This window comes from Ambystoma mexicanum, chromosome 11 (assembly GCF_040938575.1).
Source record: "Ambystoma mexicanum isolate Mex_15411 chromosome 11, UKY_AmexF1_1, whole genome shotgun sequence".
In the NCBI taxonomy this organism is placed as follows: Eukaryota; Metazoa; Chordata; class Amphibia; order Caudata; family Ambystomatidae; genus Ambystoma; species Ambystoma mexicanum.
The window spans coordinates 826,395,401-826,410,604 of record NC_090934.1 but is presented as its reverse complement, the minus strand read 5'-3'; the positions used below and the strand labels follow the sequence as shown (position 1 = coordinate 826,410,604).

The window sequence follows — 15,204 nt, the reverse complement described above, 5'->3', positions numbered from 1 at the left end:
CAGAAAAAAATAGCAATGCAATCAGGCCAAAGGCAGAACACACATGCCAGTGAGTCTCTGTGGCGCAATTGGTTAGCGCGTTCGGCTGTTAACCGAAAAGACGCTGCTGTTTTTGGCACAAAGACACAGAGTGTTCCACTCAGTAAACCTGAGTCATTTCTCCCGTGTTCTCTGGGTTCAGCCTACTGTCCCCTTTTAACACAAGTGCGCAACTGTGGCTTTCTCCTCATAGCAAGTTATGCCTACACAGAGGACATTTGGTGCACTGTTGATGGGCTCTGTCCTCTACTAAATCCCCTGTGTTTGTGGATTAGGGGAGGTAGGGAAGTGCTTGATACCCTGATTTGCTGTGGGAAAAAGAGCTATTTTAGAAATATTTTCAGGTTGCCTGGGAAGCATAAGCAAACAGCACACCAATCAGGCCCCTGTGTAAGAACTGCATGAGTCTCTGTGGCGCAATCGGTTAGCGCGTTCGGCTGTTAACCAAAAGGTTGGTGGTTCAAGCCCACCCAGGGACGATGCATTTTGGCTCAAACATTCAGCATGACCAACTATGAACTTCTGTTTACCTCTCGCAGGTCTGGTCTGCTGACGGCCAAAAAATCCAATAAACTGTAAGCAATTCTTCTCGCTTGCTTTAGTTTTTCAAAACTTGCCATTCAATTCATAAACATCAAGACTTCATGGGAAGGGTTTGGCTGCAGCGTGTACTGATGCACAGAAGGAAGCTATCCTAGCCAGTCTACCTAAAGAAGCAATGAGGCTCTGCAGGTGCATGTACGTCTCCTACCTTTATTCTGTCATCAGACACACCAGGTGGATTGCCACAAGGACCTCGTGGCGCAATGGTAGCGCGTCTGACTCCAGATCAGAAGGTTGTGTGTTCAAATCACGTCGGGGTCATACTTCCTTTTCCCACTCTGAAATACAAAATTGCTCTTCAGTATCTCGTTATTTCAACCTGACTGCATCTTTGTGCTCTGGGCCTAGTTGTTCTGGCGTTTCGAATGTAAGCTTTGCAGCAGGGAAGTATCATATTGACAGACACCCATGAAGGACATGGTCAACCTTTAAAGCAGGCCAATCTCTATGTTTTACTGGATGCAGCAGAAGTATTTCCTCTTTACCATCTCTTCAAGTGGGCCTGACTGATGTGCTGTTTTGTGCACGCTACGTGGGCTTTGTAAAGCATACCTCTGCCATTTGCATGGCCTCCTAGCGCTGTCAATATTTTCGTGTAATCGCTGAATGCTGCACTGTCCTGGGAACTCTAGGTGTGACTAAAGGATATATGTTGGGGCCCCGAAAGGGGGTCGGCAGTCTAGTGGCAATGCCCATCACTTTGTAGTTTGGGTTTGTGAGTTCAGGTACTGGTCTGGTGTCGGAAACCTGTAAGCGCCCTCCCAATCAACTGTCGGTCCTGGATTGTGAGGATTTCCCCTTATACTGGTCTCAGTAGACACATTTCCATTTTACTTTTTCACTCTCGCATTGCCTATTTCTCTCTCTCTCATAGATACATTATAGACAAGAGAGACATTGTCAGCGAGAGGGTTGCACAGCACCTTCCCCCATTTCCCTAAGTGCATTGGATGGGGCTCTGGGAGGCGTGCACATTTGTCTGAAACACAAAGATCCACTGGCAATAAAAAGCGTAGGTCCCCAGTTCGCATTTCTTAGAATTTGAGGAGGCACTCAGAGTTGTCTCGGGCGTGACTGTACCTTTCATAGGAGATGTGCTAATCCCCAAACCCTCTTCCTTTGTCCCAGTAATCTGTCCTAGGGCCTCTAGCAAGTTGTTTTCTGAAACAAAGCTTACCTGAACATCCTGTAAAATTGGTAACTTTTCAGTAGCAGTACAGTGCAGTATATAGCATTCCTGTTGCGCACAGCATCTAGATCCAAAAATTGCTTACTCTACCCCAGAAATTAGAATTCACCCAGTCAAACAGAGGGATCTATAAAGATCATGGCAAGTAGTTAACATAAGCTACTTCCCCCAAGTTCTCTTGGTGCACTCTGCTGCCCTCTTTTAACAGAAGAATGCAACTGCAGGTCTTGCTTCTCAGCAAGGTACCTACATATAGAATCCTTGGTGCACTCTTGCTAAATCTGCTGGAATGTGTCTTCTATTGTGCCCAAGGTGGTTGTGTATTTGGGGACTCAGGGAAGCAAGGGAGCAGTCTAATGCACTGCAGTGCTAAGAGAGGCATGCCTTTTTCAGAAAAAAGTTCAGGTTTTCTGCCAATCAGAAAAAAATAGCAATGCAATCAGGCCAAAGGCAGAACACACATGCCAGTGAGTCTCTGTGGCACAATTGGTTAGCGCGTTCGGCTGTTAACCGAAAAGACGCTGCTGTTTTTGGCACAAAGACACAGAGTGTTCCACTCAGTAAACCTGAGTCATTTCTCCCGTGTTCTCTGGGTTCAGCCTACTGTCCCCTTTTAACACAAGTGCGCAACTGTGGCTTTCTCCTCATAGCAAGTTATGCCTACACAGAGGACCTTTGGTGCACTGTTGATGGGCTCTGTCCTCTACTAAATCCCCTGTGTTTGTGGATTAGGGGAGGTAGGGAAGTGCTTGATACCCTGATTTGCTGTGGGAAATAGAGCTATTTTAGAAATATGTTCAGGTTGCCTGGGAAGCATAAGCAAACAGCACACCAATCAGGCCCCAGTGTTAGCACTGCATGAGTCTCTGTGGCGAAATCGGTTAGCGCGTTCGGCTGTTAACCGAAAGGTTGGTGGTTCAAGCCCACCCAGGGACGATACATTTTGGCTCAAAAATTCAGCATGACCAACTATGAACTTCTGTTTACCTCTCGCAGGTCTCGTCTGCTGACTTCCAAAAAATCCAATAAACTGTAAGCAATTCTTCTCGCTTGCTTTAGTTTTTCAAAACTTGCCATTCAATTCATAAACATCAAGACTTCATGGGAAGGGTTTGGCTGCAGCGTGTACTGATGCACAGAAGGAAGCTATCCTAGCCAGTCTACCTAAAGAAGCAATGAGGCTCTGCAGGTGCATGTACGTCTCCTACCTTTATTCTGTCATCAGACACACCAGGTGGACTGCCACAAGGACCTCGTGGCGCAATGGTAGCGCGTCTGACTCCAGATCAGAAGGTTGTGTGTTCAAATCACGTCGGGGTCATACTTCCTTTTCCCACTCTGAAATACAAAATTGCTCTTCAGTATCTCGTTATTTCAACCTGACTGCATCTTTGTGCTCTGGGCCTAGTTGTTCTGGCGTTTCGAATGTAAGCTTTGCAGCAGGGAAGTATCATATTGACAGACACCCATGAAGGACATGGTCAACCTTTAAAGCAGGCCAATCTCTATGTTTTACTGGATGCAGCAGAAGTATTTCCTCTTTACCATCTCTTCAAGTGGGCCTGACTGATGTGCTGTTTTGTGCACGCTACGTGGGCTTTGTAAAGCATACCTCTGCCATTTGCATGGCCTCCTAGCGCTGTCAATATTTTCGTGTAATCGCTGAATGCTGCACTGTCCTGGGAACTCTAGGTGTGACTATAAAAAGCGTAGGTCCCTAGTTTGCATTTCTTAGAATTTGAGGAGGCACTCAGAGTTGTCTCGGGCGTGACTGTACCTTTCATAGGAGATGTGCTAATCCCCAAACCCTCTTCCTTTGTCCCAGTAATCTGTCTTAGTGCCTCTAGCAAGTTGTTTTCTGAAACAAAGCTTACCTGAACATCCTGTAAAATTGGTAACTTTTCAGTAGCAGTACATTGCAGTATATAGCATTCCTGTTGCGCACAGCATCTAGATCCAAAAATTGCTTACTCTACCCCAGAAATTAGAATTCACCCAGTCAAACAGAGGGATCTATAAAGAGCATGGCAAGTAGTTAACATAAGCTACTTCCCCCAAGTTCTCTTGGTGCACCCTGCTGCCCTCTTTTAACAGAAGAATGCAACTGCAGGTCTTGCTTCTCAGCAAGGTACCTACATATAGAATCCTTGGTGCACTCTTGCTAAATCTGCTGGAATGTGTCTTCTATTGTGCCCAGGGTGGTTGTGTATTTGGGGACTCAGGGAAGCAAGGGAGCAGTCTAATGCACTGTAGTGCTAAGAGAGGCATGCCTTTTTCAGAAAAAAGTTCAGGTTTTCTGCCAATCAGAAAAAAATAGCAATGCAATCAGGCCAAAGGCAGAACACACATGCCAGTGAGTCTCTGTGGCGCAATTGGTTAGCGCGTTCGGCTGTTAACCGAAAAGACGCTGCTGTTTTTGGCACAAAGACACAGAGTGTTCCACTCAGTAAACCTGAGTCATTTCTCCCGTGTTCTCTGGGTTCAGCCTACTGTCCCCTTTTAACACAAGTGCGCAACTGTGGCTTTCTCCTCATAGCAAGTTATGCCTATACAGAGGACATTTGGTGCACTGTTGATGGGCTCTGTCCTCTACTAAATCCCCTGTGTTTGTGGATTAGGGGAGGTAGGGAAGTGCTTGATACCCTGATTTGCTGTGGGAAAAAGAGCTATTTTAGAAATATTTTCAGGTTGCCTGGGAAGCATAAGCAAACAGCACACCAATCAGGCCCCTGTGTAAGAACTGCATGAGTCTCTGTGGCGCAATCGGTTAGCGCGTTCGGCTGTTAACCGAAAGGTTGGTGGATCAAGCCCACCCAGGGACGGTGCATTTTGGCTCAAAAATTCAGCATGACCAACTATGAACTTCAGGTCTCGTCTGCTGACGTCCAAAAAATCCAATAAACTGTAAGCAATTCTTCTCGCTTGCTTTAGTTTTTCAAAACTTGCCATTCAATTCATAAACATCAAGACTTCATGGGAAGGGTTTGGCTGCAGCGTGTACTGATGCACAGAAGGAAGCTATCCTAGCCAGTCTACCTAAAGAAGCAATGAGGCTCTGCAGGTGCATGTACGTCTCCTACCTTTATTCTGTCATCAGACACACCAGGTGGACTGCCGCATGGACCTCGTGGCGCAATGGTAGCGCGTCTGACTCCAGATCCGAAGGTTTCGTGTTCAAATTACGTCGGGGTCATATTTGCTTTTCCCACTCTGAAATATAAAATTGCTCTTCAGTATCTCGTTATTTCAACCTGACTGCATCTTTGTGCTCTGGGCCTAGTTGTTCTAGCGTTTCGAATGTAAACTTTGCAGCAGGGAAGTATCATATTGACAGACACCCATGAAGGACATGGTCAACCTTTAAAGCAGGCCAATCTCTATGTTTTACTGGATGCAGCAGACGTATTTCCTCTTTACCATCTCTTCAAGTGGGCCTGACTGATGTGCTGTTTTGTGCACGCTACGTGGGCTTTGTAAAGCATACCTCTGCCATTTGCATGGCCTCCTAGCGCTGTCAATATTTTCGTGTAATCGCTGAATGCTGCACTGTCCTGGGAACTCTAGGTGTGACTAAAGGATATATGCTGGGTCCCCGAAAGGGGGTCGGCAGTCTAGTGGCAATGCCCATCACTTTGTAGTTTGGGTTTGTGAGTTCAGGTACCGGTCTGGTGTCAGAAAACTGTAAGCGCCCTCCCAATCAACTGTCGGTCCTGGATTGTGAGGATTTCCCCTTATACTGGTCTCAGTAGACACATTTCCATTTTACTTTTTCACTCTCGCATCGCCTATTTCTCTCTCTCTCATAGATACATTATAGACAAGGGAGACATTGTCAGCGAGAGGGCTTCACAGCACCTTCCCCCATTTCCCTAAGTGCATTGCAAGGGGCTCTGGGAGGCGTGCACATTTGTCTGAAACACAAAGATCCACTGGCAATAAAAAGCGTAGGACCCCAGTTTGCATTTCTTAGAATTTGAGGTGACACTCAGAGTTGTCTCGGGCGTGACTGTACCTTTCATAGGAGATGTGCTAATCCCCAAACACTCTTCCTTTGTCCCAGTAATCTGTCTTAGTGCCTCTAGCAAGTTGTTTTCTGAAACAAAGCTTACCTGAACATCCTGTAAAATTGGTAACTTTTCAGTAGCTGTAGAGTGCAGTATATAGCATTCCTGTTGCGCACAGCATCTAGATCCAAAAATTGCTTACTCTACCCCAGAAATTAGAATTCACCCAGTCAAACAGAGGGATCTATAAAGAGCATGGCAAGTAGTTAACATAAGCTACTTCCCCCAAGTTCTCTTGGTGCACTCTGCTGCCCTCTTTTAACAGAAGAATGCAACTGCAGGTCTTGCTTCTCAGCAAGGTACCTACATATAGAAACCTTGGTGCACTCTTGCTAAATCTGCTGGAATGTGTCTTCTATTGTGCCCAAGGTGGTTGTGTATTTGGGGATTCAGGGAAGCAAGGGAGCAGTCTAATGCACTGCAGTGCTAAGAGAGGCATGCCTTTTTCAGAAAAAAGTTCAGGTTTTCTGCCAATCAGAAAAAAATAGCAATGCAATCAGGCCAAAGGCAGAACACACATGCCAGTGAGTCTCTGTGGCGCAATTGGTTAGCGCGTTCGGCTGTTAACCGAAAAGACGCTGCTGTTTTTGGCACAAAGACACAGAGTGTTCCACTCAGTAAACCTTAGTCATTTCTCCCGTGTTCTCTGGGTTCAGCCTACTGTCCCCTTTTAACACAAGTGTGCAACGGTGGCTTTCTCCTCATAGCAAGTTATGCCTACACAGAGGACATTTGGTGCACTGTTGATGGGCTCTGTCCTCTACTAAATCCCCTGTGTTAGTGGATTAGTGGAGGTAGGGAAGTGCTTGATACCCTGATTTGCTGTGGGAAATAGAGCTATTTTAGAAATATTTTCAGGTTGCCTGGGAAGCATAAGCAAACAGCACACCAATCAGGCCCCAGTGTAAGCACTGCATGAGTCTCTGTGGCGCAATCGGTTAGCGCGTTCGGCTGTTAACCGAAAGGTTGGTGGTTCAAGCCCACCCAGGGACGATGCGTTTTGGCTCAAAAATTCAGCATGACCAACTATGAACTTCTGTTTACCTCTCGCAGGTCTCGTCGTCTGACGTCCAAAATATCCAATAAACTGCAAGCAATTCTTCTCGCTTGCTTTAGTTTTTCAAAACTTGCCATTCAATTCATAAACATCAAGACTTCATGGGAAGGGTTTGGCTGCAGCGTGTACTGATGCACAGAAGGAAGCTATCCTAGCCAGTCTACTTAAAGAAGCAATGAGGCTCTGCAGGTGCATGTACGTCTCCTACCTTTATTCTGTCATCAGACACACCAGGTGGACTGCCACAAGGACCTCGTGGCGCAATGGTAGCGCGTCTGACTCCAGATCAGAAGGTTGCGTGTTCAAATCACATCGGGGTCATACTTGCTTTTCCCACTCTGAAATACAAAATTGCTCTTCAGTATCTCGTTATTTCAACCTGACTGCATCTTTGTGCTCTGGGCCTAGTTGTTCTGGCGTTTCGAATGTAAGCTTTGCAGCAGGGAAGTATCATATTGACAGACACCCATGAAGGACATGGTCAAGCTTTAAAGCAGGCCAATCTCTATGTTTTACTGGATGCAGCAGAAGTATTTCCTCTTTACCATCTCTTCAAGTGGGCCTGACTGATGTGCTGTTTTGTGCACGCTACGTGGGCTTTGTAAAGCATACCTCTGCCATTTGCATGGCCTCCTAGCGCTGTCAATATTTTCGTGTAATCGCTGAATGCTGCACTGTCCTGGGAACTCTAGGTGTGACTAAAGGATATATGTTGGGGCCCCGAAAGGGGGTCGGCAGTCTAGTGGCAATGCCCATCACTTTGCAGTTTGGGTTTGTGAGTTCAGGTACCGGTCTGGTGTCGGAAACCTGTAAGCGCCCTCCCAATCAACTGTCGGTCCTGGATTGTGAGGATTTCCCCTTATACTGGTCTCAGTAGACACATTTCCATTTTACTTTTTCACTCTCGCATTGCCTATTTCTCTCTCTCTCATAGATACATTATAGACAAGAGAGACATTGTCAGCGAGAGGGCTTCACAGCACCTTCCCCCATTTCCCTAAGTGCATTGCAAGGGGCTCTGGGAGGCGTGCACATTTGTCTGAAACACAAAGATCCACTGGCAATAAAAAGCGTAGGTCCCTAGTTTGCATTTCTTAGAATTTGAGGTGACACTCAGAGTTGTCTCGGGCGTGACTGTACCTTTCATAGGAGATGTGCTAATCCCCAAACCCTCTTCCTTTGTCCCAGTAATCTGTCTTAGTGCCTCTAGCAAGTTGTTTTCTGAAACAAAGCTTACCTGAACATCCTGTAAAATTGGTAACTTTTCAGTAGCAGTACAGTGCAGTATATAGCATTCCTGTTGCGCACAGCGTCTAGATCCAAAAATTGCTTACTCTACCCCAGAAATTAGAATTCACCCAGTCAAACAGAGTGATCTATAAAGAGCATGGCAAGTAGTTAACATAAGCTACTTCCCCCAAGTTCTCTTGGTGCACTCTGCTGCCCTCTTTTTACAGAAGAATGCAACTGCAGGTCTTGCTTCTCAGCAAGGTACCTACATATAGAAACCTTGGTGCACTCTTGCTAAATCTGCTGGAATGTGTCTTCTATTGTGCCCAAGGTGGTTGTGTATTTGGGTACTCAGGGAAGCAAGGGAGCAGTCTAATGCACTGCAGTGCTAAGAGAGGCATGCCTTTTTCAGAAAAAAGTTCAGGTTTTCTGCCAATCAGAAAAAAATAGCAATGCAATCAGGCCAAAGGCAGAACACACATGCCAGTGAGTCTCTGTGGCGCAATTGGTTAGCGCGTTCGGCTGTTAACCGAAAAGACGCTGCTGTTTTGGGCACAAAGACACAGAGTGTTCCACTCAGTAAACCTGAGTCATTTCTCCCGTGTTCTCTGGGTTCAGCCTACTGTCCCCTTTTAACACAAGTGCGCAACTGTGGCTTTCTCCTCATAGCAAGTTATGCCTACACAGAGGGCATTTGGTGCACTGTTGATGGGCTCTGTCCTCTACTAAATCCCCTGTGTTTGTGGATTACGGGAGGTAGGGAAGTGCTTGATACCCTGATTTGCTGTGGGAAATAGAGCTATTTTAGAAATATTTTCAGGTTGCCTGGGGAGCATAAGCAAACAGCACACCAATCAGGCCCCAGTTTAAGCACTGCATGAGTCTCTGTGGCGCAATCGGTTAGCGCCTTCGGCTGTTAACTGAAAGGTTGGTGGTTCAAGCCCACCCAGGGACGATGCATTTTGGCTCAAAAATTCAGCATGACCAACTATGAACTTCTGTTTACCTCTCGCAGGTCTCGTCTGCTGACGTCCAAAAAATCCAATAAACTGCAAGCAATTCTTCTCGCTTGCTTTAGTTTTTCAAAACTTGCCATTCAATTCATAAACATCAAGACTTCATGGGAAGGGTTTGGCTGCAGCGTGTACTGATGCAGAGAAGGAAGCTATCCTAGCCAGTCTACTTAAAGAAGCAATGAGGCTCTGCGGGTGCATGTACGTCTCCTACCTTTATTCTGTCATCAGACACACCAGGTGGATAGCCACAAGGACCTCGCGGCGCAATGGTAGCACGTCTGACTCCAGATCAGAAGGTTGCGTGTTCAAATCACGTCGGGGTCATATTTGCTTTTCCCACTCTGAAATACAAAATTGCTCTTCAGTATCTCGTTATTTCAACCTGACTGCATCTTTGTGCTCTGGGCCTAGTTGTTCTGGCGTTTCGAATGTAAGCTTTGCAGCAGGGAAGTATCATATTGACAGACACCCATGAAGGACATGGTCAACCTTTAAAGCAGGCCAATCTCTATGTTTTACTGGATGCAGCAGAAGTATTTCCTCTTTACCATCTCTTCAAGTGGGCCTGACTGATGTGCTGTTTTGTGCACGCTACGTGGGCTTTGTAAAGCATACCTCTGCCATTTGCATGGCCTCCTAGCGCTGTCAATATTTTCGTGTAATCGCTGAATGCTGCACTGTCCTGGGAACTCTAGGTGTGGCTAAAGGATATATGCTGGGGCCCCGAAAGGGGGTCGGCAGTCTAGTGGCAATGCCCATCACTTTGCAGTTTGGGTTTGTGAGTTCAGGTACCGGTCTGGTGTCGGAAACCTGTAAGCGCCCTCCCAATCAACTGTCGGTCCTGGATTGTGAGGATTTCCCCTTATACTGGTCTCAGTAGACACATTTCCATTTTACTTTTTCACTCTCGCATTGCCTATTTCTCTCTCTCTCTCATAGATACATTATAGACAAGAGAGACATTGTCAGCGAGAGGGCTTCACAGCACCTTCCCCCCTTTCCCTAAGTGCATTGCAAGGGGCTCTGGGAGGCGTGCACATTTGTCTGAAACACAAAGATCCACTGGCAATAAAAAGCGTAGGTCCCTAGTTTGCATTTCTTAGAATTTGAGGTGACACTCAGAGTTGTCTCGGGCGTGACTGTACCTTTCATAGGAGATGTGCTAATCCCCAAACCCTCTTCCTTTGTCCCAGTAATCTGTTTTAGTGCCTCTAGCAAGTTGTTTTCTGAAACAAAGCTTACCTGAACATCCTGTAAAATTGGTAACTTTTCAGTAGCAGTACAGTGCAGTATATAGCATTCCTGTTGCGCACAGCATCTAGATCCAAAAATTGCTTACTCTACCCCAGAAATTAGAATTCACCCAGTCAAACAGAGGGATCTATAAAGAGCATGGCAAGTAGTTAACATAAGCTACTTCCCCCAAGTTCTCTTGGTGCACTCTGCTGCCCTCTTTTAACAGAAGAATGCAACTGCAGGTCTTGCTTCTCAGCAAGGTACCTACATATAGAAACCTTGGTGCACTCTTGCTAAATCTGCTGGAATGTGTCTTCTATTGTGCCCAAGGTGGTTGTGTATTTGGGGACTCAGGGAAGCAAGGGAGCAGTCTAATGCACTGCAGTGCTAAGAGAGGCATGCCTTTTTCAGAAAAAAGTTCAGGTTTTCTGCCAATCAGAAAAAAATAGCAATGCAATCAGGCCAAAGGCAGAACACACATGCCAGTGAGTCTCTGTGGCGCAATTGGTTAGCGCGTTCGGCTGTTAACCGAAAAGACGCTGCTGTTTTGGGCACAAAGACACAGAGTGTTCCACTCAGTAAACCTGAGTCATTTCTCCCGTGTTCTCTGGGTTCAGCCTACTGTCCCCTTTTAACACAAGTGCGCAACTGTGGCTTTCTCCTCATAGCAAGTTATGCCTACACAGAGGGCATTTGGTGCACTGTTGATGGGCTCTGTCCTCTACTAAATCCCCTGTGTTTGTGGATTAGGGGAGGTAGGGAAGTGCTTGATACCCTGATTTGCTGTGGGAAAAAGAGCTATTTTAGAAATATTTTCAGGTTGCCTGGGGAGCATAAGCAAACAGCACACCAATCAGGCCCCAGTGTAAGCACTGCATGAGTCTCTGTGGCGCAATCGGTTAGCGCATTCGGCTGTTAACCGAAAGGTTGGTGGTTCAAGCCCACCCAGGGACGATGCATTTTGGCTCAAAAATTCAGCATGACCAACTATGAACTTCTGTTTACCTCTCGCAGGTCTCGTCTGCTGACGTCCAAAAAATCCAATAAACTGCAAGCAATTCTTCTCGCTTGCTTTAGTTTTTCAAAACTTGCCATTCAATTCATAAACATCAAGACTTCATGGGAAGGGTTTGGCTGCAGCGTGTACTGATGCACAGAAGGAAGCTATCCTAGCCAGTCTACCTAAAGAAGCAATGAGGCTCTGCAGGTGCATGTACGTCTCCTACCTTTATTCTGTCATCAGACACACCAGGTGGAGTGCCGCAAGGACCTCGTGGCGCAATGGTAGCGCGTCTGACTCCAGATCAGAAGGTTGCGTGTTCAAATCACGTCGGGGGCATATTTGCTTTTCCCAGTCTGAAATACAAAATTGCTCTTCAGTATCTCGTTATTTCAACCTGACTGCATCTTTGTGCTCTGGGCCTAGTTGTTCTGGCGTTTCGAATGTAAGCTTTGCAGCAGGGAAGTATCATATTGACAGACACCCATGAAGGACATGGTCAACCTTTAAAGCAGGCCAATCTCTATGTTTTACTGGATGCAGCAGAAGTATTTCCTCTTTACCATCTCTTCAAGTGGGCCTGACTGATGTGCTGTTTTGTGCACGCTACGTGGGCTTTGTAAAGCATACCTCTGCCATTTGCATGGCCTCCTAGCGCTGTCAATATTTTCGTGTAATCGCTGAATGCTGCACTGTCCTGGGAACTCTAGGTGTGGCTAAAGGATATATGCTGGGGCCCCGAAAGGGGGTCGGCAGTCTAGTGGCAATGCCCATCACTTTGCAGTTTGGGTTTGTGAGTTCAGGTACCGGTCTGGTGTCGGAAACCTGTAAGCGCCCTCCCAATCAACTGTCGGTCCTGGATTGTGAGGATTTCCCCTTATACTGGTCTCAGTAGACACATTTCCATTTTACTTTTTCACTCTCGCATTGCCTATTTCTCTCTCTCTCATAGATACATTATAGACAAGAGAGACATTGTCAGCGAGAGGGTTGCACAGCACCTTCCCCCATTTCCCTAAGTGCATTGCATGGGGCTCTGGGAGGCGTGCACATTTGTCTGAAACACAAAGATCCACTGGCAATAAAAAGCGTAGGTCCCTAGTTTGCATTTCTTAGAATTTGAGGTGACACTATGAGTTGTCTCGGGCGTGACTGTACCTTTCATAGGAGATGTGCTAATCCCCAAACCCTCTTCCTTTGTCCCAGTAATCTGTCTTAGTGCCTCTAGCAAGTTGTTTTCTGAAACAAAGCTTACCTGAACATCCTGTAAAATTGGTAACTTTTCAGTAGCAGTACAGTGCAGTATATAGCATTCCTGTTGCACACAGCATCTAGATCCAAAAATTGCTTACTCTACCCCAGAAATTAGAATTCACCCAGTCAAACAGAGGGATCTATAAAGAGCATGGCAAGTAGTTAACATAAGCTACTTCCCCCAAGTTCTCTTGGTGCACTCTGCTGCCCTCTTTTAACAGAAGAATGCAACTGCAGGTCTTGCTTCTCAGCAAGGTACCTACATATAGAAACCTTGGTGCACTCTTGCTAAATCTGCTGGAATGTGTCTTCTATTGTGCCCAAGGTGGTTGTGTATTTGGGGACTCAGGGAAGCAAGGGAGCAGTCTAATGCACTGCAGTGCTAAGAGAGGCATGCCTTTTTCAGAAAAAAGTTCAGGTTTTCTGCCAATCAGAAAAAAATAGCAATGCAAACAGGCCAAAGGCAGAACACACATGCCAGTGAGTCTCTGTGGCACAATTGGTTAGCGCGTTCGGCTGTTAACCGAAAAGACGCTGCTGTTTTTGGCACAAAGACACAGAGTGTTCCACTCAGTAAACCTGAGTCATTTCTCCCGTGTTCTCTGGGTTCAGCCTACTGTCCCCTTTTAACACAAGTGCGCAACTGTGGCTTTCTCCTCATAGCAAGTTATGCCTACACAGAGGACATTTGGTGCACTGTTGATGGGCTCTGTCCTCTACTAAATCCCCTGTGTTTGTGGATTAGGGGAGGTAGGGAAGTGCATGATACCCTGATTTGCTGTGGGAAATAGAGCTATTTTAGAAATATTTTCAGGTTGCCTGGGGAGCATAAGCAAACAGCACACCAATCAGGCCCCAGTGTAAGCACTGCATGAGTCTCTGTGGCGCAATCGGTTAGCGCGTTCGGCTGTTAACCGAAAGGTTGGTGGTTCAAGCCCACCCAGGGACGATGCATTTTGGCTCAAAAATTCAGCATGACCAACTATGAACTTCTGTTTACCTCTCGCAGGTCTCGTCTGCTGACGTCCAAAAAATCCAATAAACTGCAAGCAATTCTTCTCGCTTGCTTTAGTTTTTCAAAACTTGCCATTCAATTCATAAACATCAAGACTTCATGGGAAGGGTTTGGCTGCAGCGTGTACTGATGCAGAGAAGGAAGCTATCCTAGCCAGTCTACTTAAAGAAGCAATGAGGCTCTGCAGGTGCATGTACGTCTCCTACCTTTATTCTGTCATCAGACACACCAGGTAGACTGCCACAAGGACCTCGTGGCGCAATGGTAGCGCGTCTGACTCCAGATCAGAAGGTTGCGTGTTCAAATCACGTCGGGGTCATATTTGCTTTTCCCACTCTGAAATACAAAATTGCTCTTCTGTATCTCGTTATTTCAACCTGACTGCATCTTTGTGCTCTGGGCCTAGTTGTTCTGGCGTTTCGAATGTAAGCTTTGCAGCAGGGAAGTATCATATTGACAGACACCCATGAAGGACATGGTCAACCTTTAAAGCAGGCCAATCTCTATGTTTTACTGGATGCAGCAGAAGTATTTCCTCTTTACCATCTCTTCAAGTGGGCCTGACTGATGTGCTGTTTTGTGCACGCTACGTGGGCTTTGTAAAACATACCTCTGCCATTTGCATGGCCTCCTAGCGCTGTCAATATTTTCGTGTAATCGCTGAATGCTGCAGTGTCCTGGGAACTCTAAGTGTGACTAAAGGATATATGTTGGGGCCCCGAAAGGGGGTCGGCAGTCTAGTGGCAATGCCCATCACTTTGCAGTTTGGGTTTGTGAGTTCAGGTACCGGTCTGGTGTCGGAAACCTGTAAGCGCCCTCCCAATCAACTGTCGGTCCTGGATTGTGAGGATTTCCCCTTATACTGGTCTCAGTAGACACATTTCCATTTTACTTTTTCACTCTCGCATTGCCTATTTCTCGCTCTCTCATAGTTACATTATAGACAAGAGAGACATTGTCAGCGAGAGGGCTTCACAGCACCTTCCCCCCTTTCCCTAAGTGCATTGCAAGGGGCTCTGGGAGGCGTGCACATTTGTCTGAAACACAAAGATCCACTGGCAATAAAAAGCGTAGGTCCCTAGTTTGCATTTCTTAGAATTTGAGGTGACACTCAGAGTTGTCTCGGGCGTGACTGTACCTTTCATAGGAGATGTGCTAATCCCCAAACCCTCTTCCTTTGTCCCAGTAATCTGTTTTAGTGCCTCTAGCAAGTTGTTTTCTGAAACAAAGCTTACCTGAACATCCTGTAAAATTGGTAACTTTTCAGTAGCAGTACAGTGCAGTATATAGCATTCCTGTTGCGCACAGCATCTAGATCCAAAAATTGCTTACTCTACCCCAGAAATTAGAATTCACCCAGTCAAACAGAGGGATCTATAAAGAGCATGGCAAGTAGTTAACATAAGCTACTTCCCCCAAGTTCTCTTGGTGCACTCTGCTGCCCTCTTTTAACAGAAGAATGCAACTGCAGGTCTTGCTTCTCAGCAAGGTACCTACATAT

General features: G+C 46.3%; 11 non-coding genes across 11 annotated transcripts; all 11 read left to right on the top strand.

Moving 5' to 3' along the window:
• The first annotated feature begins 444 nt into the window (after positions 1 to 444).
• On the top strand, positions 445 to 518 carry TRNAN-GUU (transfer RNA asparagine (anticodon GUU)). The gene has a single exon. It is a non-coding gene; the product is annotated as a tRNA-Asn (tRNA).
• A 313-nt stretch (positions 519 to 831) lies between these two features.
• On the top strand, positions 832 to 903 carry TRNAW-CCA (transfer RNA tryptophan (anticodon CCA)). The gene has a single exon. It is a non-coding gene; the product is annotated as a tRNA-Trp (tRNA).
• Positions 904 to 3,080: 2,177 nt separating this feature from the next.
• Positions 3,081 to 3,152, top strand: TRNAW-CCA (transfer RNA tryptophan (anticodon CCA)). The gene has a single exon. It is a non-coding gene; the product is annotated as a tRNA-Trp (tRNA).
• A 1,427-nt stretch (positions 3,153 to 4,579) lies between these two features.
• On the top strand, positions 4,580 to 4,653 carry TRNAN-GUU (transfer RNA asparagine (anticodon GUU)). The gene has a single exon. It is a non-coding gene; the product is annotated as a tRNA-Asn (tRNA).
• Positions 4,654 to 6,814: 2,161 nt separating this feature from the next.
• On the top strand, positions 6,815 to 6,888 carry TRNAN-GUU (transfer RNA asparagine (anticodon GUU)). Its single transcript has one exon. It is a non-coding gene; the product is annotated as a tRNA-Asn (tRNA).
• A 313-nt stretch (positions 6,889 to 7,201) lies between these two features.
• On the top strand, positions 7,202 to 7,273 carry TRNAW-CCA (transfer RNA tryptophan (anticodon CCA)). Its single transcript has one exon. It is a non-coding gene; the product is annotated as a tRNA-Trp (tRNA).
• A 1,790-nt stretch (positions 7,274 to 9,063) lies between these two features.
• On the top strand, positions 9,064 to 9,137 carry TRNAN-GUU (transfer RNA asparagine (anticodon GUU)). Its single transcript has one exon. It is a non-coding gene; the product is annotated as a tRNA-Asn (tRNA).
• Positions 9,138 to 11,314: 2,177 nt separating this feature from the next.
• Positions 11,315 to 11,388, top strand: TRNAN-GUU (transfer RNA asparagine (anticodon GUU)). The gene has a single exon. It is a non-coding gene; the product is annotated as a tRNA-Asn (tRNA).
• A 313-nt stretch (positions 11,389 to 11,701) lies between these two features.
• TRNAW-CCA (transfer RNA tryptophan (anticodon CCA)) lies at positions 11,702 to 11,773 on the top strand. Its single transcript has one exon. It is a non-coding gene; the product is annotated as a tRNA-Trp (tRNA).
• Positions 11,774 to 13,563: 1,790 nt separating this feature from the next.
• Positions 13,564 to 13,637, top strand: TRNAN-GUU (transfer RNA asparagine (anticodon GUU)). Its single transcript has one exon. It is a non-coding gene; the product is annotated as a tRNA-Asn (tRNA).
• Positions 13,638 to 13,950: 313 nt separating this feature from the next.
• On the top strand, positions 13,951 to 14,022 carry TRNAW-CCA (transfer RNA tryptophan (anticodon CCA)). The gene has a single exon. It is a non-coding gene; the product is annotated as a tRNA-Trp (tRNA).
• The last annotated feature ends 1,182 nt before the right edge of the window (positions 14,023 to 15,204 follow it).